The sequence below is a fragment of the Cuculus canorus genome, chromosome 3 (assembly GCF_017976375.1).
Source record: "Cuculus canorus isolate bCucCan1 chromosome 3, bCucCan1.pri, whole genome shotgun sequence".
In the NCBI taxonomy this organism is placed as follows: Eukaryota; Metazoa; Chordata; class Aves; order Cuculiformes; family Cuculidae; genus Cuculus; species Cuculus canorus.
Window position 1 is genome coordinate 30099170 of NC_071403.1, and position 26823 is coordinate 30125992.

Consider the following 26823-nt stretch of genomic DNA (forward strand, 5'->3'; position numbering starts at 1 on the left):
TGTGACAGGGCATTTTAATAAAAGAACCATTATCTGGCTTGGTTTTCTTCCGCTGGTATGTACACTCCAGGAATATTCTCTCGAATGAAAATTAAACAGAATTCTGATAGGGTGAAAAAAGAAATACTAATATTTCAAATATATCTCGATACTGGAAGATCTAAAAGTTGGAAGATATATTTCTGGAGACATTCTTCATCTTGGGACTTTGTAACAACTGGTATTTCACACTAAGCTTATAGATTTTTATGTTTTTTAAATGAGATACTGGACAATCAATTATTACCTCAATAACTCAGTTAATTACAATGTCTGTTTAAACCTGAGAGGAGAGTCATAATCCAAGAGGTTCTACGGGTATCTACATTTGTTATTCAATGTACTTCTCTGAATACTTAGGATAGTTCTGCTCACAAGCAATATTTTGTATCCAAACAGTCCTGTTTCTCATTTACCAGTGCAGATCTGAGATGCCTTCATACATGCAACCTCCTGTTTTCTGGATGTGGAGGCACTGTTTGTAGTCCACCCAGGGCATGTATTCAATGCATTTTCAGCACTGTAGCCCAGGCCCTTCTCAGCGAGTCCTACTGCCCTACTTTGAGCTGTGATTCACCTGTGAGTCAATTCAGTCTGGTCTCACAAATATTCAGTCCTTACCCTGGCTATGGCCAGCACTTCTACTCTGCATTACACAGCCTTGGGCTCTTGGTCTACTGCCCATCTCTCGGTGAATATGGTACCAAAGGACCCTGAGGATAGATAAGAGTTTCAAAGGCAGATTCATAGTGCTTGACAAAGACTACAGAAGTCTTACCAGAAAGGATAAGTCTTTTGAAAAACTATTTCTTTGCATTGCGTTGTACCATAAAAGTACATTACAGACCATAGATTGTCTGGACTTACAAATGAATTCCCAATGTTTAATCTATCTGAATGTCTTTCTTGTGGTTTTTTACTTCAGTGTAATCCTTCACTAAACATTTTTCAGCCATTAGCTCAGGCCTATACATTTTTCATTATTAAATTGCTTCATGTTTTCATTATATCTACGGGTCAGAATTTACTTAGTGATGTATCGGGGGATCACCTCTCTTATTACTGGGCTTGAATTCCTCTTCTGAGAGAAATATAGTTACTTCAGATGAAAAGGGGCTCCTCAAAGCTAAATGGCCATGAAGCATATTGTTAGAACAGCTACTCAGATTATTCTCGCTGGACCCATGACAATTTGTATGAAATGAAGTAATATCAAAGTAATATCAGTTATAAGAAGGGAATCAAACTAAAATTTATCTCTTTGGGCTAAGGTGCTACATGTAGCTGGGAGAAACACCTGCCCTACAGAAGAGCTGCCTAAACAGACAAGACAGACAAAAGGTGTGAGAAAAGAAATGTTGTTGCCCAATGTTACAAACTGGGACTTGAGTCATGTGGTGAGTAAGTGCTCTAGAGAAGGTCACACAGGAAATTTGTGTCACGGTTTATTATTAAACCCAGATTTCCTGATTTGCCACTGAATCCCATAATTGTAAGACCATCCTTCCTGCCCCTTCCAACTCTATCCATAAAGTACCTCACCAAGTGGGCAATGCTTTAAGGGAAGAAAAAGCTTTCTATGTATCTTGCAGAATGATCTCAGGTGATTCCCATCATTCCGTTTGTAACTATGGCCCTAGAGCCTAGCTGAGAAATTGCACTTCCTTGCCCTCACCAAGCTGCTGCCTACCCTCATGCAGGGTTTGCAGACCAGCGCCTGGCCTGGCTCCACTCCCTCATATCATCCTGCCCTGTTCCTTCATCACAACACCTCTCATGGCCCTCCATGCCAGTGTTTGAAACAACCCTGCTACTGCTTTCTGGTTCGGTGGGGTGTCCTCTCTTTGTTAGTTGTGATCTCGTGAGTGGGGCTGGAGACGGGAGGACCTGGACATCTCCAGGGCTAGTCCTGCAGTGCATTTATAGTGATTTTACTTGGAACAGACAAAATGAGGTCAAAAAGCATGCAGGCCAGCTAAATCTTACCCCTCATATTTCAATAAAGATGAGGAAAAAAGACTAAAGATGGCTGTGTGAGGGTGGGGGCAGACCTACCAAGAAGATTTCAACCAGCAGGGGGAGGACACCTGGTAACCCAGGAATATCAAAATTCCTGGAAATTTATGGAGTTTCTCAAGATTAGAAGACAAAGGAGATTGGGCTGGGACTCCTGAGAATAAGAAAAGGAAAAGACATGTGAGGATGTGAAGACGACACAACTGAGCCTAGCAAGGAAAGGAACCAATTGAAAGCAAACAGCAAATATCCAAAATACTGAGTTTAATAAGAACATAATTATGCTATGTCACATATTTCCATAGTTCACTGAAGAAGGCTAATCAGACCTACAGATGTAAAAGGAATTTGAGTACATTCATAATGGTCGTCCAAGAGATTTAAAATCTGGTTTTGGAAGAGTTAAATAAATTAGTAGTGGAAATAAAGAGAAGACACGGACAGGCAGTCCTTACTATGGAAGAAACAGCAAACTCATTTTCAAGTTTAAAAAAAACAGGGCCATATGGCTGGATGGTAATGCAGGGCTGAACCCTATTTAATATCAGCATTAACACTATAGAAGCTGTTGCTATAGTAGTGACATCTGGAAGAAACCTTCAAATAGATTATTCTCTAACCTGGATGAAGGATTCTGCCAGTCTGTCTGTCAAAGAAAGCCTTCAGAGCAAATCAATAACAAAGATCTTGTTACCTGAATGCAATGTAATTTAGCAGCTAATCAGTTTGACAACATTAGAAATATAAGGAGAGGAGAAAAGAAGAATGGAAATCAGGACATGGAATTAACAGCCAGGAAGGCAGAAATTACCCCCAAAACACAAGGAGAAACCTCAAACTCTTATATGCCATGATCCACTGAACTAGATCAGCAAAATCACACCTCCACTCCAAACTGTTTCCACTCTAGCTGGCACTTACCATTTATAGGCTCCACTTAAAAAGCAGTAAGATTGCCAATGGATAGTATTACTAGCAAAGACAAGAACTGCATGCACTAAATTCTGCTAATTGCCAAAGCAGTGATAGATACAGTGTCCCACCTTTATTTAATGTTGGTTTGAATACCTGTCTTCCTTTGGCCAAGCGAGAAGGATCCTCTTCACTAATTAAAATGAGTCTGCTGAGCACAGACATTTGGCAGCCTCTGGAAATTTAATTCCTCCTCATAGTTGGCCTCTCTGGCTGAAAGAGGGGTTTGTTAGAAAGAGGGGTTTATGAGTCTGATTGTTTACATTATACTTACACAAAAAAAAATTTTGGACCTTATTTACTTCTCCTGACATTGAAGAGATCAGCTGAAGTTTACAGGAACAATTCTCAGCACTGCTTGCATCTTAGGTAGTCCTTTACATCCTTTACCGTAATACATCTATCTGTTTCCTCATGAGAATTAAAAAAAAAAAAAAAAAGCATTTAATCATTGAACAGACATTGACATTTACTGGAGGTTTTACCCCAATCCTTTCAAAGTCAGGATTGGTGAGTAGTAACTGGTCCAACCCTTTAAGTCTTCACCACTCTGTGGAGCAGATCTGACAGAGAGCAAAGGCATAGCACAATTCCTGACTTGCAACCTAGGGGCTCCGCTAGGGAGCAAGGGAATCCTACTTCTCCAAAACAGGCATTGGCCCACAGTTCATAGGTGATGTGTTTTTACCCCACAAAGACAACAGAAGTTTTATTGTTGAGTCCAGCAGAAGAGTCTTGCAGAATTTCCTAATATCATCTAATGTGCCGTCTGCAGATATCTCAGAAAATTAGTGTGTTTATAGTTCACGCTGCCCTGGTTGTTCACAGACCAATGTGAGTGGGAGCTAGATTCAGTTTCAAAGTTACCTAGACATTAATACAAAATGTACTATTTTCAGCATATCATAATCCTCACATAAACAGTAGTTCTGGACTTTTATGAAGCAGTTAGAATGTACGATGGTAAGCACTGTTCAAAAGCTGAAAATAAAGCCAACCTCTAGGCCAAAAAGCCCATGCTCTTTGCAAATTTAGTTTTTATTTAAATTAAGAGAGAGTAAAATTATTTAATACCAGAACTCATACAGTCTAAGCAGAAGTAGCTGCAAAGAGGAAGAAAAAGTAGATGGAACACTAGGAATAATAAAAAAAAACAAAACAGATTTTGATCCAGTTCTGAAAAAGTGGTTAATAAGTCCCTGGATGGCTGTTCACGCAGTTCTGACTCTGGCAAAACTGCCACTGACTTTAATTGCAGTTCACTTGGTTGGATCAGCCTGCTAATCAACTAAGCACTTTTCATTTCATGGCAATAAGAAGGTGTGCTGAAAATGCCATCATATCTCTAACCATCTTCAAAGCCTAGAATGTCTTCACACCATTTCACGGGTTTCCCCTTTCCAATACTAAAAAAGGATGCTATAAAAGTCGTTATTTAAATGATATATTGCAATTTTATGGACTTGGAAGCTAATTTTGCTTAGAAGCATTTTTATGGACATTGGAAGCTGAGAGTTGGGGGAAGCAGAGATCCTAAGATCAAAAACTTTCTTCCTGTAGAAAAAGGTTTCAGGGGGGAGGGGAAAGGGAGGTGGTGTCTGTCTTCTCTTGATAGGAGTCAATTGCTTCTTGAGTCTCTAATATTGAAAGACTTTTGCTGAAAAAAAATGCATGTCAAGAGGGAATTCATTTTGTGTGCCTTGCGAACAAAAGAGATTATTTTCAGTTTCGGGGGGGGGTGTCTTTCTAGGGAAAAGCTGTAAGATGTTTTCCTTAATTAGTTTAATTACAAAATGTACTAAGACTATTAGATAAACATTAGGCTGGTTTTGTGTTCAAAACAGGCAGATGTCAGCAGGATTAAGTCAAAATATTTTATACGTCTTTGAAGATTTTTTTTTACTCAAAGGTCTCAGCTCTTTTTTTTTAGCCTCTGCAACAGCTGATATTATTAGATCTTTTTTGTTATGATTAAAATTATGTCCATCCAACACATGCAAGTCAGCTTTCATTAGCTAAGCAAGCAGGATTTGGCCTATGGTATCACATTTCTGGAATCTGATGATTTCTTTTGTATTTATCCATTCCCCCTGCTCTGATCAGATTCTAATAATCGCTAAATTACAACTATTGTCTCAATGGCTGAGTAACATATTTCTGGTATGGGGGGTTGGGGCAGAAGATTGCCTTTTTAAAAACAGGGATTATACAAAGTAATGAGTTGTTTATAATTTTTTTTTAATGAAAGATGGCAATAGTTGGGAGAGAGGAGCGCACCTTTATACCCAGCTAGGAGTGAGTTTACAGTTTGCTGAACTGAGGCTGTCTTTCTGCAGCTTTCCTTAATATTGACAGTCTATCAGCTGCTATGAGGCAGTGAAGAACTAGGTAACTCCAAGGTTAGAAATACGAAACATGCTGCTTTGCAATGTAATGAAGAGTTCAAAGTATTAACAGAGGAAGTATCACTGGAGAAAAAATTAATTGTCATAAGCAAATCTGCTTTAAGCTTACATACTAAGAAGCAACACTGTGTTAAGCAAACATGTAAAGAACTGAAACCCATGCTTGTGTATACCGATGAGCAATCACAACACTCCTCTGAAACCATTGGAGTTATTTCCAAACTGCATGTGGGCTGATGGCATTTCAAGCACAAACATTTTTAATAATCATTTTATCATCTGAGAGTGGCAACTTGACAAAACTGATTTTAAAAGCATGAATGTTATCGACAACAAATTAAAACAGAACTCAAAGTAAAAAGAAAAATAAACTATTCAGTCAGAAAGGCAGTTTCCATTAAATATTATATTTACAAAGCATTTTTATTTCATCACTTTTAAAATCTATTGCCAAAGAGTGCCTCTAAGACTGCCTATTGCTGGCCTGCAAATTACTCCAAGATACATGCAAAGCCAAATGAAAGACTTCTCAAACATTCTTGCATATCAATAGGAGTTGTTTTACAAGAACAAGGCTAAATTCAGTATACTTTATTGCATTACCCTGCTGGTCACCTCAGTAAGATGAAAATGTAAAAAGCTTTTTTAGCAATTGGTTTTCAAAAAGAGCTTTGGGCACTTTGCAACCTCTCACCTCCATAACTGGTCTAAAAGCATAAGTGTGAGTTGATTATTTTCTCTGAGACAATCCTCACCAGCATCCGCTGGGTAGACAATAATGACAAAACCCACCAGGCAGACTGACGAAGAACAGATAGCTTCACAAAAATATCCATGAAACACAGCAAACCAGTATATGGACAATGCCGCAAAGACAGCAGTATATCACTATACATTCAGTAAAAAAGTGTGCATTGTGAATATGTGCTCTTGCATGTGCATATGCAGGCCAGTGGCCTACCTCTCACACATGATAATCCCTTTAAAAGACTTAACGAAAAAATACAGGCTAAAATCCCTGAAATGTTCTTCCTGTACATAAAATGAGATGTGCATCTCCTCCTCAGAAAGATCTGCATAAATACCATCAGGTGTTAGGGTAATGCAGTTACCATCAGGTTTCATTAAATGACTAAATCTATTAAATTATTAAATCCTTGGACACACCAATTCATGTCAAGTGTAAACATACGGTGAAACACTTTTAAATCAATTACCTGATGATAAAGGAATAATCTTCTTACTTAAATGAAAGCAATTAATATATGTCAGTGCTACGCATTTAAGAGGTTTCCAGGATCAGAACCATCCATTTCATAGCACCTAAACTCACACTTTCAGAAGTTAGATTAAATATCGCTAGCAGATGTTGAGTAGTATTGAAGTACAGGGGAAAACAGTGTTGCTTTTTTTTCTCTTCCAGCATGTTTAACTCCTGTTGGGAACTTCACACAGCACTGAAACACAGACACTGATATTCCTGTTGTTTCAGTAGCAATAAGTGTGACACTGCTACTACTGCTAAGAGGTAGCATAGTGGAGTTCTTTCTAGCAGGGGTGACACAAACAGCATATGAAAGAGAAAAAGAAATGTGACAGAGCCAGAAGACGTGTCCTTCTGCAGTCTCAATTGCTCAAGGTAGTTATGGCTGTGGGGCCAGGCACAGCATCTCCATGCTGGGTTGGGCACATAATCACTTGTTCTGACACCCCTAGACCACAAAAACTGAGAGGTCTGAGTGGTCCAAATATATGTCAGACCAGCTATCAAAGCAGAAATACAGCAACTAGCTTAACCAAGAGCATTTACAGATATTGGGTACAGGACCTGCCACATTTTCTTTTTCCTGTCAGCCAGGCTTCTCTCCTACTGTTGGCAGAACTGTGGTCCTCAGCCACGCTCTTGGCAAAGTCAGCCAAAGGATAAATGAAGAACTGCATCTGTCTCCCTTTTTATACTCATTCTCAGTTTCCTTTACTCCTTTTAGTCTTTTAGTTCACACTTCTACAGTTCTTTCTTTATTTTAATTATTTTTTCAGTCTTGTGGCATGGTGGCATTGATGGAGAGATGAGTGTTGTCCTCTCAGGTCCACACATCCTTTCTCCCTCAATCTGTGATCCATCCACCTCAACATAGGTCACATGAACACCAGTAACACCAGAGGTACTAAGCACCACCGTAGTGGCAGAAGTAGGAGTCACCCTGTACATGCAACCACTAAGAGGTCTTCTCCTGAGCAAAAGAATGATAATGAATGCCAAGCACGAGCTCAGCCCTGGGCCCTAGCTGAAGAGCAGTCTTTAGCGTGCATTATGCTGGATACTTCAAATTTTCTGGAAAGGTCTCATAGTATTGCGCTGTGAGTGTGCTGTATGACGTACAGCGTTAAGTGATACTCATGCGCAGCATGACCATGCCTGTGTAATACATGGTGAAACTGCATTACGCATGCTTGTGCAAGAAGTCTAGTCTCAATGGATATGTAATATACAGTCATTCTGTGAAAGGGCCTTAAGGCAGCCCGGTTAAGTGGCAGCAACAATTGTAGGTGTTGGTGGAGCACCGCTAATACTCATTCTCCTGAGAAACAGTAGCATGTTTGGGGAGCAGATGTTACAATCCATGCAGCACAAGTTCAGTGTTCTCCAACACTGCAGGGCCTCGTGTGGGTTGAATGTGCCCAAAGTTGCAGCAGGATTGCTACTTCTCCCTTCTCAGCATCCCTCTCCAATTTTCATCTCAGTCCTGTGAGGGAGTAGTTGCTCTTCCTAGCACATGGGGAAGGGAGATATTCCAGCCTACTACCAGCCCAGGGCTCAGAAACTTAAGTTGTCAGCTGCAGTGTCACACAGATAGGTATATAAATGCAGATGGAATGCAGATAGAGATGGAAGCACATAATGAGTCTTGGGACATCCTTCTCATTTTGTTGACTGGCTCTCAGCACCAGACCTTTCCTAAAGTTTCACTAGCTGCATCCTTAATTCAGGCAGTCAATATTGTGTAGGCTCCTGGTAATTTTCTCCTCCCTGCCCTTTCTTTCATCCCCTCCTTCCACACCTGTATTTTCTGTTCTTTTAGCTAGGGCTTCTCCATATCCTGCCACATAATGTGTCTAACACCTACACTATATGACAGACATAAAACCAAAGAAGGGGAAAACAGTCACACTCAGAAATACTTCCAGGATCACTACGTCCAGCTGATTCCATTCTGAGAGACATCATACAAAGTATAAATGTATTACAGTGAAGTACATGAGTCATGGTAACTTTTCACTCTCAGTGCCCTTATGTATGCAAATTCACTTCTGGAACTTCAGCTATGGTTTACCTCCAGTGTACGGTCTACATGCCGTGTATAACTGTCAAGAAAAGCTTTGAGGTCTCCTCCATTCCTGCTGAACTTCATCACATATTCCCCTTACATTCTAATGCATCGATTCTAGTTCTTTCTTTAATGACTGAAGATCATTTTTATAACCAGACCACTTCTAAGTATTAAAACCTGGAAAATAAGTTTAAAAGACCTTATTTTACTGTTTCCAAACCCAAATAACTGACCAAATTTCTTAATATAAGAATCTCTCAGAGTGGAAAAAAATGTCCTGCCTAAGACTCGCCACACCAAACTTAAGCCACAAATATGTTTTTACCATGACCCTTTACAAATGGGAAATGTGTGGTTTATAATGGAATGATTATGCAGCTTTAGCTTGGGATGTCATAGACTTTCTGGTAAGGTGAGTGAGTAAGAAAGGAGACCATTCTGATCCTTCAAGCAAATATTAAGCACAACTGTTGCAGTAAAGTAGCTCCTTGGCCCTTCACACACAGTTTTACCAGTTCTGGGTTTTGTGGAATTCTTTTTTTAATGAAATATATGGTCTAAGACCCAGCTTGAAACAAAAAAGCTCATTGCTTGCTGAGTTGTATGAACTTTGGAAATATGGCAATAAAATGGACACATATGTTCTATTATTATTATTATGCTTTAAGGGCTACAAAATAAATCATTCTCCAAGCTCACATGGGCAAAATAAGCGCTGCCTTCTGTGAGTATCTGTACTTACATGTATCTGTTTACTTAGATGCATCTGTTCTTGATATTTCATGGAAAAATCAAATATTGTATCTTATGAAAAACCATCACCAAAGCATTGTTAAGAAAATAAATCCTAAACCAGAAGTCCATTAAAAAAACCCTGAATACCTGGATATCTGCTTGGAACTCTCTTCTATTGTTATTAATAGACCATTTACCTTCAATATGGTTTGAGATAAAAATTCCTTTTTAAAGTGATGAAATGAAGAGATTTGCAAGTGCTGAAATCCCCTGATCTCCCCCCCTCTCTCATCACCCGATACAGGCTTAAGGTTTCACAGTTTGTAAAAATCAGTGGGAAATTTTCCCCTTGCCAGCATCCCGGGCCAATTCAATAAGTACCTGAACAGAGAGGCAGCTTGTCGAAGGCCAGTCACCTTTTGCCTGGCAGGAGGAGCTGCAAGGGCCAGGACACTGGAGCACATTGTGTCCCTGTGCAAAGGCCTTAATCAGCAGTGACAAGATTGCTTCTCCAAGTGCAGCTTCCCCCCACCAGGCTGACTGTAACACAGAGGGGAACCTGCGAGGGGATGGCCAAGTTCTGCTGCAGGTTGCAGTTACTGGAGGTGGGGAGACTTCACGTTTCCGTAAAGGGCTTTCTCCTCTCACACAAGGGCAAGCACTTCACAGGGAAACCCCAAGCAGCTGCTGGGCGATCTCCTTTCAACTCAGTTCCAGCATCACTCCTTACAGCTTTATGAAAGCAGCTCTGACTGCCCCTTCTCTTTCCCTCCCTCCCACTTGTTCAAGTTTGTCCGTATCTGATCCACGAACATTTGTTTCCTCCTTCCCTGGAGGAGTTTTGCACTCCGCTGACCTCAAGTTCAGCCCCAGCAAGGCTCAGCTGGCTCTTGTTTCCCCACTTGCTTCAGTCCCTTGTGTTGGACAAGTAAAACCAGTGTAATTCAAGCTCGGGGAACCCTTCCTTCATCAGCTCCTCACACCTCCCTGGTTCTGCGGCTAGGGAAAATTCACCCACCCTGGTCCCAGCCCATGGAGATGAACCCCCTACATTCCTTTCATGGAGGCCACTGGTGCTGCAGGTGAACAGGCAGGTCCCTGATCCTCTCTCCAGCTGCCCGTAGCTCTCCTCCTTGCTCCACACTGCTCCACACCATGCACGGCCCTGCACACCTGTGGCCTTACTGCACCTTCCCCGGGTGGGTCTCAACCTCACATTACTACTGCGGCTGCACGGGGGTGAAGCATGGGGAGATGGCAGCGGGATGGATGGATGGATGGATGGATGGATGGATGGATGGATGGATCGACGCCTGCATGTTTAGCTCCCCTTGCAGCTCGATCTGCAGGTGGTTCCCCTCCCACCTGTACCACTACTCTTCAGCATCAGACCTCTCCTGCCTTCCCCCTCTTCTCTTTCTACTTCTCCCTCTTTTCAGCAGTGACAAAGCCTTTTTCTTTAACCCGTTCGGGCTGTCCGCTGCGACCTCTCGAAGATGGATTGAGGAGGGGTTGGGCCATCGGGGCGTTCTGCCTGTTCCCAGCTGCGCGACCCCCTCTTCCCGCCCGGGGAGCTGCGGGGATGCGCGGAGCTGCCGCGGGGACGGGAGCCTCGGGCGGAAAGAAAAGGGTGCGCGGGCAGCGTCGCACACACGCGCAAACAGAAGGGGAGGGGAGGTGTTCCCCCGCGGATAAACCACCTCGGCTCTCCGCCGGCCCCGCGGGGCTGCGCGCAGGCAGGGCTCGGTGTCGGCTCCGCAGCCCCGCGGGCAGAACCGCGCTCGTTCCCGCCGCGCGGAGCCGTTTCGGCGCTGGCTCCGCGGCCCTCGGAAACTGCTGCCCCTCCGGAGGCTCCTTCTGCGCCACCGGCCACCCAAATGTTTATTAAATGCCGGCATTCGTTGCTTTCTAATTAGCGGCGCCTGAATCCGTCTGCTTTGTCTTCTTCGAGACGTTGCTGCTACGCGAGTGCACATCAAACAGGGGAAAAAATACCTATATTTAAATTAAATTACCTCGACTGCTCACGAGGAAAAAAAATAATAAACCGACAGACATTCTGGGAGCTCATCCCTTTAATTTCTGCCCTCTGCCCGCTTTGTCCAGGGTTGTTCATCCCCGTCGCCGCGCTGTTCTTTATTTGCACATGTTTATGTTTCCCGATAGTCGCACAGTAAAGCTGCTTACGCGAACTGCAGCAAAGGAACCGACCAAAAAAAAAAAAAAAAAGGATTTTTGGGAAGGATGTGAAAATGAATGTGGCTTGATAGCGCCAGGATCACCGCGGAGTTCGCATTTAAATCGCGCTCTTCGTCCTAGCGCTTCGGTGGTGGGTAAATAAATAAATAAATGAAAGGAAAGGACAGAGGGTAGGGGGTGGGAATACGCTCTGGGAATAATGTCCTTTGCTTGGTGCTGCCGAAGTGGTGTTTGCTCGGCGGCGGGAAGGCAGAGCCGGTCCCGCAGCCCCGGGGCGAGATGCCGCCGCCGGAGCCGCTGAGGTTTGCGGAGCCGCAGCAGCAGCAGCAGCAGCAGCAGGTGGGATGGGGCAGAGCCGCTCGCTCCCCCACGGATCGGCGGCGAGGACTTCTTAAAGGAGAGCGGGGCAAAGGCACAGAGATTATTAACGCGGCGCTAACTGGTCCCCGCGGCAGCATCGGGGTTCATGTCGCAGGAGGGAGCCCCCCGCACCCTCCGGTACCCGCTACCCTCGCTGGGAGCCAGCCCGACACGGGGTTGTTTTTTTCCTTTTCCCTCTCGCCAGTTGTTGGTGGAATAACAGTGCGGCCACTCTGCACAGCCTGATGCTTTGATTGCTCTTAATTGCGCAAAACAAACGCGGAATTTCTCGGTAGTTCCTGTGCTGAAAGGTGAATCAGCCCCTGGCAGGGCAAGTCCTGATGCTCAGGAAACGCACCCGGACTGATGTCGGGAAGGAGGGCGCACATGGGTTTTTTTCTTGTTCTTCCTTGGGATTTATGTGAAAGGAAAAAAAATCCCTTTAAAGTACGTTTTAAAATGCAGGAATTTATGATAAAACGTGAAGTCCCCTGGCAAAGGGTTTAGGATAGTCCGAGGAGTTACTCGTTCCTCCGCGCCGCGATGCAGGGGGCGGGAGGGGAGGGAGGTGCCCGAGCCGCTCCTCACCGGCTCCGCTGCGCTGGAAGCCACTCGCCGAGGCTACTTCAGCTGTGTACCTTCATACACGGTTCATAAAACCCGATTCACATCGGTTTAGCTTTAGTTCCTCAGAAGCTAAAACACCCGATATTATCGGCTCTGAGTTTGCCACTTGCCTTTAGGGTAAAGCAACGGTAACCTTCTGACAAGGTATTTACCCTGGGGGTGGAAATGAGATTCCAGGAGGCTGCTGATGTCTTCCTTGGATTGTCCTAAACTTAACACTTTGCACAGTCTCTAGTGGCTTCCTGGTTATTAAAACCCTGCGGAATTATTGGGGGGGAGTGATGTCAAAGACAGGAGGCCCCTGTGCTTGCAGCAGGAGAGAGACACACGTGCTGGATTTTGGGAGTGGGGAATAATGATCCTGCAAGCACTTACTTTCCTCCTAAAACCAACCCTTTCAAACCCAATTCCGCAAACGCAGTGAGGACCTAAGCCTCTTTCTCACTAGTTCAAAAAATATTGGCTTGTTGGGGCTCTGGAATGGTTGGCAAGCTATTGATTACCCAGCTATCGGGAAGACAGGCAGAGCCTGGCTGAGAGATTGTTTTCCTCCAGAAAATAACCTTGCAGGATGCTGAGGTTATTGACTCTGGAGTGGGGAAGGAGGTGGCTGATAATCAACTCACTCTCTGTCTCCCTTAGATTTATAGATCAGGGCCTCCCTGTCAGTCCTGAAAATATAATCATGCTAGCAATAAACCCTGAGGGAAGAATGAGAGAGCAAGTGTTTTTTCTCAGAGCAAATGCAGTGACCCTCGAGTTACACACGTAAATGAGCCATAATGTTATAGCTGGTCTATTTGATTGCGTTGTCTTGACTTAGCTGCCCAAGAAGGTGCCACGGCTGTCCCAGCACATGCAGGACTGGCAGCGCTTCCCACACCTAGTGCCTTCCTCTGTGTCTGAAACTGCTGCTACAAGATGTGGGGCTGGTTTTGAGATATGTAATTTGGGAATGGGGGAGATATCTGTCTCACCAGCTGGGAAAAGCGCACAAGAGGGACTGCTTTTTTTCTTTTTTCTTTTTTTGGACAGAAACATTTCCTGTCTTCTTTGCAAAAAATGTATTTTATGACCATTTTACTGTGCAGACTTCTCTCTTTCTGGACATTGCGCAGAGTAATGCAACAACTTCAATATGTGGAGCAGATACCTCTTGATTTCTTTATCTCAGAACATGCCTTTGTTTCTCTTCAACCTGTTCTTGCTCTTCAGTGAAAACTCACCTTTTTACAAGCTGTCAAACGTAACACTAACAGCTGAGCATTCCTTGGGAAAAAAACCCAACATATTTACTTAAAAATCACTTAGTATTTATGGCTCCTTGATTTTTTATTAGCCTTTTAACAATGTCTCTCACTTTAACACTAATCCAGAGGGAAGGGGCTCTCTCCTGTGCCTATAGCAGATACATCCAAACAGAGAAGGGGAAAAGGAGTTGTTTAATTGCTTCCAGTATTTCTGATATTTGAGGCCATTTTGGAACAAGTAAAAGACCTCACTTCAGTGTGCCCTCTGCTAAAACAAATATTGCTTCCAAATTCCATGGTCTACCCGGGAATAAGCAGAATTCAAACAAACAGCAGAACAGGCTGCAAATGCAGCTGCTCCTAGAATCTTATTCCACAGAGGAGATACTGTTTCCCAGGGGGTCTTAATTTAGCGAGAGAGAACATAATAAGGAGATGAAAGTTTTGGCCCTTTCACACAAAAGATGGCTCAAGCTTTGCAGTTCTCCTTCACTTTCTTTCCTAAACTCAGTCGAGTAAATCCAGCCTTCCCATAGTCTGGCAGATGAAAGAAGGATAAGTGCAACTAAGTGGTATCCATCTTAAATGGCGCAAGTTGTTACTTTGGCCAAATGCTTGACAGACTGAGAAGCATTTCAGAGAGGCTCAAGGCAGACACAAGAATTGTAACAGCTTGGCAAATGTTAAACAGCAGACACGGGATTTGGAAAATGCATTCACTGATTTGCCCCTCAGTTTGCTGTAGTGACTCAGGATGGAAATCTGGACATCACTGTGGATATCAGTGAAAACCGCTGGTCAAAGGGCAGCAACAGCAAAGGAAGCTAATTAAATATTGGCTAGCAAAGGAAAGGGGAGGCAAGCGTGGGAGAAAGATTTACATAAGCTTTGTCATCATGTAGATCAGCGGGAAGCCCCTGCCAGCAATAGGATCTTGAAAAGAGCAGAAATAAAATGGCCTAGGGTAGAGCACTGCAAATTGTCAGTGATATAGACAACAGTGATATTTGAAAAGACCATGGCCGCTTTGGGGAGCACGGGACAATTAGAGAGAAAGATGAATAACAGAGATGTGTAAAATACAATGTGTGTTATATAAGGTAGATTAGGAACTTCTTGGCCACCCTCATGACTTGTATGAGTAATACATAAACAAGACAAGAGGAAATGGAAAAGAGATCTTAGGAATTTTCTGTACAGGCATAGTTAACTTGTGGAATGCACTGTCACCAGATGCCATGAAAAGCAAGGTCTGTATGGAATTCAAGGAAAAATTATATATGGATACTGCAAGCTATATTCTTAATAAAGATAAAAATAGTTTTGTATTTTCATGTTTAGAAACAATGCAGATCTTCCTCTCTGAGTACCAGAAGATAGGAAGAAACATGATTAATCTATAATCTATATATATGTAAAGTCTATAATCTAATCTAAACACGATTAATCTATAAATGCATTTTGTTGGAGTTCTTGCAGCTTCCTCTGAAGTAGCCACCAGCAGCCATAATTTGAGATTGAATACCGCATACACCTTGGACTGAGGTAGTATGACCATTCCCGTATTTTTACATCTCTTCTGGAGCAGCTTTCTTTCCTGGACAGCTTTTAGCTCTGCTTGCTTGCACCACATCTGGAACTGAATTCACAGAATAGAAGTACCAAATATGACACTAAAATATTAAGTAGAACAAATCAAATAAAGCTCTATCCTTTTCTCCATGCTATTACAGCACTTACGTGAATTAGTATGTCTCATTGACTGTCAGAAAAATATTGTCTCTAGATTTTTGAAGATGGGACTTGAGAGCTTTTGAAAACATTACCCACTGCCTAAACAACAGTGCGTAATGTATAGAATGTTTCCTCTTAAACCTATTCAAAGTAAGAATCATGACCAGTCGTCTGGTTCTTCACATGTGGCAGAGTCAGTTTGACTTTCCCTTCCAGTTCAAGTAATTGCTACAGGAAATCTTGACATTTCTGTTCTAATTTTGGGACTTAGATTTGTTTTTAGTGGAACTAGAAAAAAGTACAAGCACACAACGTAAAATTTCTTTAGAACTACAAAGTGAAATGTTCCACTTTTATTTTTGCTCCTTAACTTCTAATAACTTTAATTTAACACATCTGGGCAGCTTGCAGACTATCAGATAGTGCTTGCATATCCGGTGTTCTAAATACCCTACTTAACAAATATATATTAGAAAAATCTCAAATTAAATAAAGCCAAGAACAAGCATCAATACTCATCAACTACTCTTACACACACAGAGTACTATTTCTTCATCTTCCTTCTATTCTAGGCAAGGGAAAAAGAGTAGGAGGGTTGTACCCTGAAAGAAAGTACTTTCAGTAAATTCAAGCTGTTTGAAGCTTACAAATAAAATAAGCAGGAGATTTCGAGGACTCCAATACAGTACTTTCTCCTTCAGTACAGACTGAGCTTCAATACCAACACCTCTGTTGACTGAAATTTCAAAGGGAAAGAAATTTCTCAAAAGACTCCTTGCACTTTGGATCAAGCACCTTCCATGTGGGATTGCTGAAGCAGAAAAAGTAATGCCCAGTGACTTGCCCAAGGTTATAGGAAGTCTGTCTAGTTCAGGAGCAGAAAGAAAGTTCGTCTCTCCCATAGGAAGACCAACTTTTCACACTGTATTTAACCCAGTCGGCCCACCTCCCACAGCACCACGTTTGTCACATTTTGTCCATATCGGTTGTCTTTATGGCCGAAGGACAAAAGAGGGTGTAGACTGCCCCAAAGCACTTTTCTGTCAGCTCCTTTCTTCAGAACAGGATGCCATTTAGGCTCATGCATACCATTATCATAAATAACTTCAGAACTACTTAAATCACAAACAATTTGCACAAGCATTTGGAAATAAAAATAAGTACTAGATATACATTTTAATTTATCTTTCCTTCTCGTTTTTCACTTATGTATTTTGGTAAATGAGAATAATGTGAAAAATACATAAAGGGACAGCTTTGAGGTTGCTTCACGGCTCAGCACCGCGGCACGCGTTTTCTGTGCACCTTGACATGCAAACGCAGGATGGTCACCTCAGATTATTCAGCTACTGATCACTAAAATATTTTTCTGTTAGGCAGCTCTTTTCCCTGCGATTTTGGTGATGGAAAGCCTTTTTAGTCAGTTGATTTAAAAATGTGCTTCACTTGTTTCAGACCACTTTTTCTGATGTAAAAAAAAAAAAAAAAAAAAAGCCAACAAACAGACAAAGCCCCCCAATTTACTTAAAACATCATGGATACTTGGTGGACGCTTAACTTGATATTCCTTTAATCCTAGCCTTTTCAAAGTAGAATCGATGTTCTTTTAATTGCAAATATTTAAATTAAAATGCCCCGTGATGAAAGTGTGACAAATAAACAGGTTTGTGCCTCTTTTAATCTAAAAAAAAAAAAAAAAAAAAAAGAAAAAAAAAGAAAAACTACATTTCCTTTCTCTCACTTTCTGTATTTCCCACCCTTTCCTTTTGTTTTCCAGGCATCCAAAGGTAATAGTGCTTGATAAAAATGCAGCCGGCTGGGGGGGCGGGAGGAAAGGTAAGATAACATTATTCCAGGCCCTTGCTCTGTTTTGTTAGGACAGATTTAATCTTTGGGCAGCATCAGAAGATAGGCCTGAATGACTGCCTGATCATCTCTTCACTCTCTCTTCTTTTACCTGGATTACTCCCCACTCTTTTCAGGGACGGTATCTCACTATTCTTATTTGGTAAATTAGGCTATTGTTTCCCTGTATTGCACTTATTGTAAAATGTTTTCTTTCTTAACTTCAGGCCATTGTTCCTGGTTAGTGAGCATGCTGTCACTGGTGAGGGGATGCAGGAGGAAACTGTATAATTGGGGACAGATTCTGCCCTGTTCTGCCAGTTTAGCGGTATCTTGGTGTCTAGCGCTCTTGATTTTGTGGGAGTTTCTAGCAGAAAAACAAAGGCTCAAATTCAGCCTTGTAATTGAAGGGACAATTAAGGAAAGATAATGAGTGTTATGGAGTGTAGAATAGTCTCAAATGGCAATTTAATTTGCAAGTTAGCAAACGTTCAGAATAAGAGGCTATGCACTAGATGGTTGTTGAGGGAGCATTTGTTCATAGTCTTATCAGTGCTTCTTGTTGCCTCATGATAAATGCTAAAAAACGAAGAAATGCAAACACAAGTGCCAGTCATTTTTGTTACATTTAACAGCGAACATCAAGGCTAACAGTTGTAGTTCAGAAACAGAAAGCTCAGAACAGAATACTATAATGTGTGGAGCTGGGACTTCATTTGTTGTCGCTGGAATGTACATTCTGGGTGGCAATCTTTCATCTAACTGTGCTTTGAAAATAAAAAAAAAAAACCCAAATAAAACCCACTGTAATTATATTTTCCTTGTTCATGCTGTGTAAAACATGCCAGACATTTGGGGAGAGCAGGCTGAGGTGTGGAGGAACCAAGTGGGAGCATGTGCTGGTGCTTTACAGCATGCGCAGACTGATGGTTGGCATGGACACCAGCTGAGCTGCTTCGAAACCCAAGGAATTGCTGCTGTGCTTGCGCTGAGGGCTCAGGGAAGATGGTTACATGCCAGCTCTTTAAAGATGATGAACGTGCATTGTGCCGTGTTTGATGATCGTTGAGAGAAGGCCAGAGTGAGAGACCTTACATAAAAGCATTAGCAAAGACAGAATGCCAGTTGACTCACCCGCACAGCACTGTCTCCACAAAGAGGATGTGAAGCCATCATCAGTGAAGTAAGTCCTGCTGTGTCTTCCGAGAACTGTTGGGACCCACCAGCTTTGTTATGTGGTTAATGACCACCTGCCTGTGAGCACCATGCTGATGACGGACCTTTCGTGGAGGGCTTGTCAGGAGGAGGCTACTGCTCCTTTTTGGCTCTCTTCCCTGTGGTTTGAATGGTACCAACATTTCGACCAGCCATGCTCACAGCAAATGTCATTCATGCAGGAGGGACACATCCACAAGAGTGGGGTGCCTACAGTAAAAGAGGGCAGGAAGACAGAAGTCATAACTCCCTTTTCTTTTGAATAACTCTTCAAAATGAAGCAGGGAGGCAATGGGATTTGACACACTTGCATTGAGTGTGCGTTCCACCCTGGAGGTGTTCATTCCAAGCTCAAAAAACCCAACATGCTGGGCCAGATCCTTCCTTGGTGTAAACATGGGATGCTGGACTGGCTGTTGGCGGAGCATTGAGTAGTCTATGCCTGTCTGGGTGGGGATAGAGTGTTCTGGTGGGAAGCAGAGAGAAGACCCGCAGAGGCTCGGCCATGTGCCCACACAGGATACTGGAAATTGCTCGAGGCACGGTGCTGGTTTTCCAGAAGGATTTTAACAGACTCCTGTAGACAAACTGCTTGAAGCCATCAAGCAGCTTGAAGGGGATGGGACGTACAGGAGATCAGTCCCACCAGAAGCCAGAGAAAGTGTCCTCGCTTGTGGCTCTGAAATGTCCCGTGCCCACTAGTGGCCCTGCAGCATCCCTCTGCTGTAGCATTGCGTGCCCTTCCCTAGCCAGGAGCACCCACAGGGCCCTCGATTTTGTTCTTATTCTCTTTTTTCCCCCCCTGCTTCAGAGAGGAGGGGAAGGCTGAGGGCGCTGGGCGAGCAGAGCAGCGGGGCCAGGGGCAGCCCCGCACCCCGGGGAGGGGGGGCTGCGGCTGCGCCCCCCGGGAGCCCCTCGGTGGGGCCAAAAGCGAAAGTGAAGCAGCTCCCGAAACCCCTTGGGGGTGGTGGCAGGAGCCATGTGACAGCCGGGAAGCGGCCCGGCCGCGCGGGGCTGCGGAGGGGGTGTGTGCGTCTGTGTGTGTGTGCGTGTGCCCCCTCTCCGCCCGCTGCGGCAGCAGCGCCCGGCAGCCCCGCACCGCCTCCCCTCCATCCCGCCTCTCCTCCCCTCCATCCCGCACCGCCTCCCCTCCATCCCGCAGCAGCATCTTCCCCCCGCGCTCACGCCGGTGCCCGAGGCGGCGGCGCGGGAGGCAGGGCAGGAGCCCCGCAGCGCTGCCCCGCTGGGAGGGACCGGCCCCTCCGGGATGGTCGCGGCGGCTTATTAGGGTGGTCGTCTCTCTCTGTGTGTTTCTTGTTTGTTTCTTTTTTTTTCCCCTTTAATTGTTACTAATCTTCCTCCTCTGGCCGCGGCGGCGGCTGTCGCTGCTCTCGCCGTGGCTCTTTTCCCAGCGCTCTTCCCGGCCGCCCCGCGGAGCCCAGCGCGATGCGGGGCGCAGCGGCAGGTAAGCGGGGGGGAGATGCAGTGCGAGGGCGGCGGAGCGGGGCTGGACCCGCTCCGCAGCCCGCGGGGTTTGTTCCTCCCTTTGTTTTATTTAGGCTGTGTATAAAAACTTGTTATAGCCACCAGCCAAAAGGACACCCCCTTTCCCTTCCTCCCCCATCCCCAATTGACATTGGGGTCTCTGCTCCTTGCTGGATTGCCCCTTGCTTTAATTCTCCCCGTTCCTTCCCGATATTAAATCTGCCTTCCCTCTCTGCAGCCTGACCGCCCCGCTGCCCTCCCGAGCACCCCCGCTCCAAACTCTGTCCCTGTTCGGATTCCCTCCCCCACCCCCGCTTTGGTTTCCAAGGGACTCCTCTCCAACCTGTCTGTAGGTATGTTTGTGTAACCGGACACTGAGAGTAACTGTCTGCGGGGGAATTAACTCGGCAACCCCCCAAAGCTTAGTTTGCATTCAATAGAGGTGTTTGTTTTTCAGGTTTAAACCTCCAGACAGGTTGAAGAAATCGCCCGAAAGGAACCACTTGGCAGATTTTGTTTCCTTTCCCTTGAAATCCCACTGGACGTGGAGCAGGTCGGGGATCGGGAGGGGAGAGATTTTGGGGAGTGGAAGAGTGACCGGGGGCCGGGGTGGTGTGGGAAGGAGGAGAAAAGGGCTTTAAAGTTGGGAGAGTGGAGTTGCACTTTCCCCTTTCCTCTCCTCGGAGAGCAGCGGGGATCGCTCAAGGCTTTCGCTCTCGTTCGTTAAAAATAAATACTACAGAAGTTGGCAAATTTTATAGTTTTAGAGAAGTGGATTCTCTCCAGGATTAACGTAAAAAATGTTGATGTTTGAGGAACTGCTCTTGCTCAACCCGTAAATAAAGTGGAGATGTTGACCGCTTGTCTAGTCTCTGGTAAACAGGAACAAAAAAACATTTCATTTCTTGAAGGGCATCAATAATTGCGAGGGTGGAGGGAAAGGAAGGAGTTTAACTATTAACCTTTATCTGGGATCGTAAATGAGTTGAAACCCGTGTTTCTGAAGCTTCTTTCATGCATTTGCGTTTCTGTTTCCCCCCCTCTACTTTCCTTCCCTGGAGATGGTGAAAGGTAAATGAAAACGACGATGCTCGCATTAATTGGACAAGCAGGCGATTTTATGGCTCACCAGTAAAAAATAAATGCCACGGGAAAGTTGGTGTTTGCAGTGCAAGCGGTGGGAAAGTGTTGGGGGGTGGGGGCTGGGGGCGGGACGGCGGAGCGGCGGGGGTGGCTGCAGGTTGTGCTGTTGTTACTTGAGGGGGTTTTGTTGTTTGTGTTTCCAGATCGTTCACTTGAAGACGCCAGAGGACGGTTTCTGGAAGGTAAGAAAACCTTTTCCCCTCAGTGATTGCATCATTTGGGCTACATACTGTGCAGCTCCCCGAGTCTTTGCCGTGCCCCTCGGGCCGCAGTGCCAGCCTACCCATGCCTCTGTGTCCCAGGGAAGTGAAAAACAGGAGAATCCCGAGCGGTTGCTGCCCACAGCGCGGATACTGGGAAGCAGCAGCATTTTTTTAGCAAACGAGTAAACTGCTTTTATGCACCACGATGCTTGTTAGAGCTGATGAGTTCCTCCCTTCCAAAAAAAAAGGATAACCTTTCTTTCCCTCATCAGGACATAGCTTAGGAGAACAGGAGATGAAGAGTACGATGAAAAAGTTTCTGTTTCAGCTGTTTCCTACATGTGGAAGTAATATGTCGAACTTAACATATAGGTTGTTTCTAGCACAGACGTTAGTACTGATTTTGGTATGAATTGAAAAAAATATATGTCCTTGTACCTTCTAATTGCAGCTTCACAGATGTGTTGTTATGTTACTTTGTGGCATGGTTCTTGTCTGAAGTGAAATAAAATTTCTCTACCTACCTCTGAAACTGTCCGGCCACCAGAACTTTTCTTCTTCCTACAGGCTTAATGAAGTGAAAGCAGGAGATTGTGGGGAGGAAGCAGGGGTGGAAGAGATATGTGACCATAAAATTTGGCAGAGCAAGGGATTGGGAGGGTGGGGGGTGGCTTAATTTGTCAGCGTTGCAGTTACAAGCAAAGTAAGTAAATGCAAATTTAAGTAATTTCAAATGAAAACTGTAAAAATGCTTTCCCATTATTTTTTTTTTCCCCTTAGGAAGAACAGGATCTTTCATTTGGTTGTCATTATTTTGTCACTGTCTTGTCCAGGAATCAAAAATACAAACACAGAGTAATACTGCTTATGCTCATAAGTTACTATAGGAATCTGTACAGCACGCTCAGTTCTGAGTGCGTTCCTCTTCCCTCCATTAAATGAGTCCCTGCCAACAACAAGTGTGTTGATATACTGATCTAAAGGAATTGGGCACCATGCCAACTCAAGCAATTTAAATGACATGGTTAATAGTGTCTGCACTGTCCTTATCACACAGTAGTTGTCTTTAATAAATTTGGTGAACTTCCAAGTGATAATCGTGGATGACAAATTAACTCGAGTCCTAGCTTTCCTGTTCAGATGAACTTCGTTTTGCTCTTTTTGATAAATATTAAATGCTAATTCCAGAGGAACTACAGGAATTTGCAAAAATATACCTCTCTCCTCTAAATATGTGATTTCTTTCAGGCAAATAAGAGCCGATTAAATTATCTGAAAGAATTTCTAATGCTAAAGTGTTCCCATGAATTCTACTGCTAGCAGTATCATTTTTTTTCTGTAGTAATAAATTCACGTGTGACACTGCATCCTTAGAATGAATAGTTAATCAAATGCTTCAAAAGATGAAATAATTTTACATGAAATAGGTAAGGCAGTATAATATGTCCAACAAATTAAAACACAGTAATTCCTGTAAAGCATTTTGTGTAGAAGTTAAAATGATTGTTCCATCAGTTTCACTCTGAAGTAGTTAACCTTTAAAAAACAGCTAATACAATTTGGGAAGTATATATACACTGGCAAACAGTGTACTGTTTCACAGTGGGAGTTTTAAAGTTTTTGAGTACCTCTAGTACTCAGTAATACTGACTTTCCTCTTGTAAAAGATTACAACATAATATGAAACTATAGAAGAGGCAGAGTAGTACAATTGAGAGTTTAACTGCATATTGCACGTATGATTGCTTAGATTATTATTTTTATTTTTGAGATCCTAAAAATGTCATTACTAGATCTCATCTTCCTGATTTCCAAACTTGCTAAATCTTGCCAAAAGCCGTAGAAATGGTAATGTTCTCAGCAGCTGCTAAGAGCTTGCTGAAGTGTTTAGTAATAATAATGTTTCATGTCTTATGGCTGTCATTGAAATACAGTGCTGTGTATTTCTGATTTTAACTGATATTTGGAAACTCTCTTCTTAATGGCCAAGATTATGTTTTTGAAAATTAATGCATGAATGCAGATTGTCTAATGTCACAGGTTTGATTTCTTGTGGCTTTGTTTGCAAAATTAACTTCTTTGAGACTAGCAAAAACTAACTTGATTCTATCTATGTCCTAAAAATAACAATAGATAGATAATAAAAATCACTTTCCTAAAAGCCTTGTACGAATGAAGAAGTCTGACAGATTTATTTTTTTTTTGTACTTTATGTGTTGCCAAACATACTATAGCCTCAGTGTAGTATAAAAGTGTTAGCTTTTGTAAAAGACCCAAGCTGAGAGAGTACTGAAATGTTGTCAGAGAATGGGGCAAAGAAGGGAATATGCTTTTATGCATATATTCACTATATTTTAGGTAGGTTCATTTCTGTAATTCTTTGACAGTATGGATCTGCCTTATTCATTAATACTAATTATTGGTTGGTTGTAATTAAGATTTGGAAAGATATCTGATGATGTGAAAACACAGTATTTCTAGAAATGCTTTTTGATAGTTGATAGGTCTCCTTCTTGGATGCTCTGAAATTTTGGTCGTGGCTTTCTGATATACAATATGTGAAGTTAAGTGTGAAGCCAAATAGTTGTTAAGTCTTGTAATTTATGAGTTTTTTCCCTGCAGCCCTCCTCAAACCTGATAGCCCTTTCAGTTTCACAGCTGGCCTCATATTCCACTTTTCTCGTTGCTTTGAAGGCTGGGTGGAAAGCTTGTCAGGGTTTGCAGTTGCACTGCTCCATGCAGGGCTGGGTGGCTGTGCTTGAAACCATATGGGTGTTACTCTTCAAGAATTGCTGCCACCATTCCCGATGCCTCTTTCTTATTGAAACCAATGCTAAGGATATCTTCATTAGCAATGTATCACATTAGAAACCACATGCTAAGCATCATAGAGTTGCATAATGACATTTTGAAAGATAAGGCCTTAAGACCTGGTGGGTTTTTTTTTGGTGAAAACTGTTCATGTTAAATGCACAGAAAAAGTGTTCAGATTCAGAAAGATTTACAGATGTAGTGTGTCTGAATAATTTCTTTGAAAATGTTGTTCTCTTTTATCCTCCCTTGCTTGCTGTGTTCGTCACTTAAGACATGAAATTGCTAGCATGCGTAATAAGTACAATCTTACTAGAGTGAGGAATGCCACAGAAATTTCTGCAATAATTTTTGGTAAAGCAGTGCTCTGGGTTTACAGAATGGACTGGCCCTTGTCTTTTAAGCTCTGCAGAACAGGGAATTGTCTTCGAGGTATTTTCTGTAAAGTGCCTGGTATGTCAGTGTGTGCCAAAAAATGATAAATAATAGCTAACAGTAGTTGACAAATAATTTAGATTTTTAATTTTTTAAAGTATTATTATTTTGGAATTTGCCTATAGGGTACTTTCTAGCAAAAAGAGAAATGCCAGAGTGGCTTCCAGCTGGGGCAAGATGTGCCCTGATGGTGAGAGAAGCTTTTAATCGAAATAGAACACACATTTAATTGATAGTATCTTCTATGAAGCTGTCGGGCCAAAACATCAACTGGCGTAAATCAGCGTATCTCCACTGAAGTCTGTAGAGACTTGGCTGACTTGCACCAGATGATGTGAGTGTCCTTTTTGGCTTTAACAGTTTTCCTTTAATCTTCTTACCACTTAAACTTTTCTATGATCTGCCCACATTCCAAAGTGTGGAACGAGGATGGGATAACATTTGCTTACTTTCCTCCTCCTTTAAGTCTTTGGTGGCTTTTCTTTTGTGTTATCATGTATGGTTTATTAGTTATATATGCTCTAGTCTCCCCTTCAAGCCTGTGAAGATAACTGTCCTCCTCAAAGTCACACCTGAAAAGGAGCATCATTTTATTCAAAACCACTCCAGTCTTGTCTAGCTTGCCAGATGCAGGTGTATTGTAAATAGCTTCTTGATCATACCGATTTTGTGATTAGAGGTTCCTAAATACTGTTGTTAGTAACTCTTAGTATTAATTTATGTCATGTGAAGAAGTTTAGAAACATTGCCCCCCCATCTATTTCCCAGAATAATTTTATCGTGTCTGCCATGCATCTTAATGTTTTAGTTACTAAACTGCATCAGCCGTATGAAGTAATTGAAAATGCTGATTGTGAACATCTTGTGTGGTGGGAAGACTCAAATGATACTTGGACAGTAAAGATGAGAAATAAATTATCTTTCTTTATCTTCCAAGCCTTTAATAAATTAGTTCTTATTACACACAGGAAACCTGTGTTTGAGTAGAGCTACTCATTTTGCAAAGTTCAAGCTAAATCTTGCTCTTCCCTGTTGAAGTATAATGCCATTTTTAGAATTTCAGCATAAATATTTTTAACAAAATTTGCTTTTTTAAGTAATGCAGAAAAATAATCAGGTCTGTTAGGTGTTGCCCAAAAATGACAGTTTTGAAGAAATATGGCATACTTATAAATATGTGCTTATATTCAGATTTGGAAGCAGCAGAGCAATCATAAATACTAACATGCACAGCAGCTATGAGGAGAACATAATTAACTGCCTAATCATACATTTTCCCTCAAACATCTTCTCACCCTATGCCCATTTTTTTCCCCTGAGTTTATAAACTAATAATATCTTCAGTGGGAAAAAAAGCAATAAGATGAAAATATTGTGCCCAGATGCTGTACTGCAGAAGGTCACTTAGAAATGTCTGTAGAGCCTGATAAAGAGTGGATTCTGCAAGTGGAAATGAGTATATTCCATTTCCTTTGAACTCACTAGAAAGTTACTTTCCTCTTTCCAGCTTGCCAGTTCTTCCAGAGCTATAAAGGACCATGGTAACGAAACCTTTCACCAGCATTTTATTAAAGCAGGAAATATATGTAATTACAACATTTTAAGTGACTCAATAAAGATATGTAGAAAACCAATAATATATGCAATAATTTTAGTTCTTACAGGCACTCAGATGTTGATTTCCTTTTTGTTTGTAGTTAGGAAGGACTTTTGATGGAAATGGGGTAGCAAAAGGGCAAGAGTTGATGCCAAAAACATAAAGCATTTTTCAGAGCCTATCTTGATTTTATTTTCTATCAGTGGTACATTCTTTGCAGAAAGTGAAAATATTCTAACAGAACTCTAAGCCTGACTGTAAGGCTCTAAGAGCCATTTTAAAAAATGTGTCTCCAGTAGACTTCCAGCTTGTGCAAGAAATATGTTTTCAGGTTTTTTTTTGTACCTATTTCATTGTCAAAAACACTTTGCAGGTCTCAAATTAGTCCTAGTGGATGTCAGCTCCAGTTGAATTGTGACA

At 42.6% G+C, this 26823-nt stretch overlaps 1 protein-coding gene across 1 annotated transcript in view; it reads left to right on the forward strand.

The window, feature by feature from the left end:
• Window positions 1-20082: 20082 nt before the first annotated feature.
• PRDM1 (PR/SET domain 1) overlaps window positions 20083-26823 on the forward strand; it is a 101752-nt gene continuing 95011 nt past the window's right edge. The window contains exons 1-2 of the mRNA XM_054062925.1: window positions 20083-20194; window positions 21501-21539. The gene's annotated coding sequence lies outside the window, so the exon portion shown is untranslated. The remainder of the gene's footprint in view (window positions 20195-21500; window positions 21540-26823) is intronic.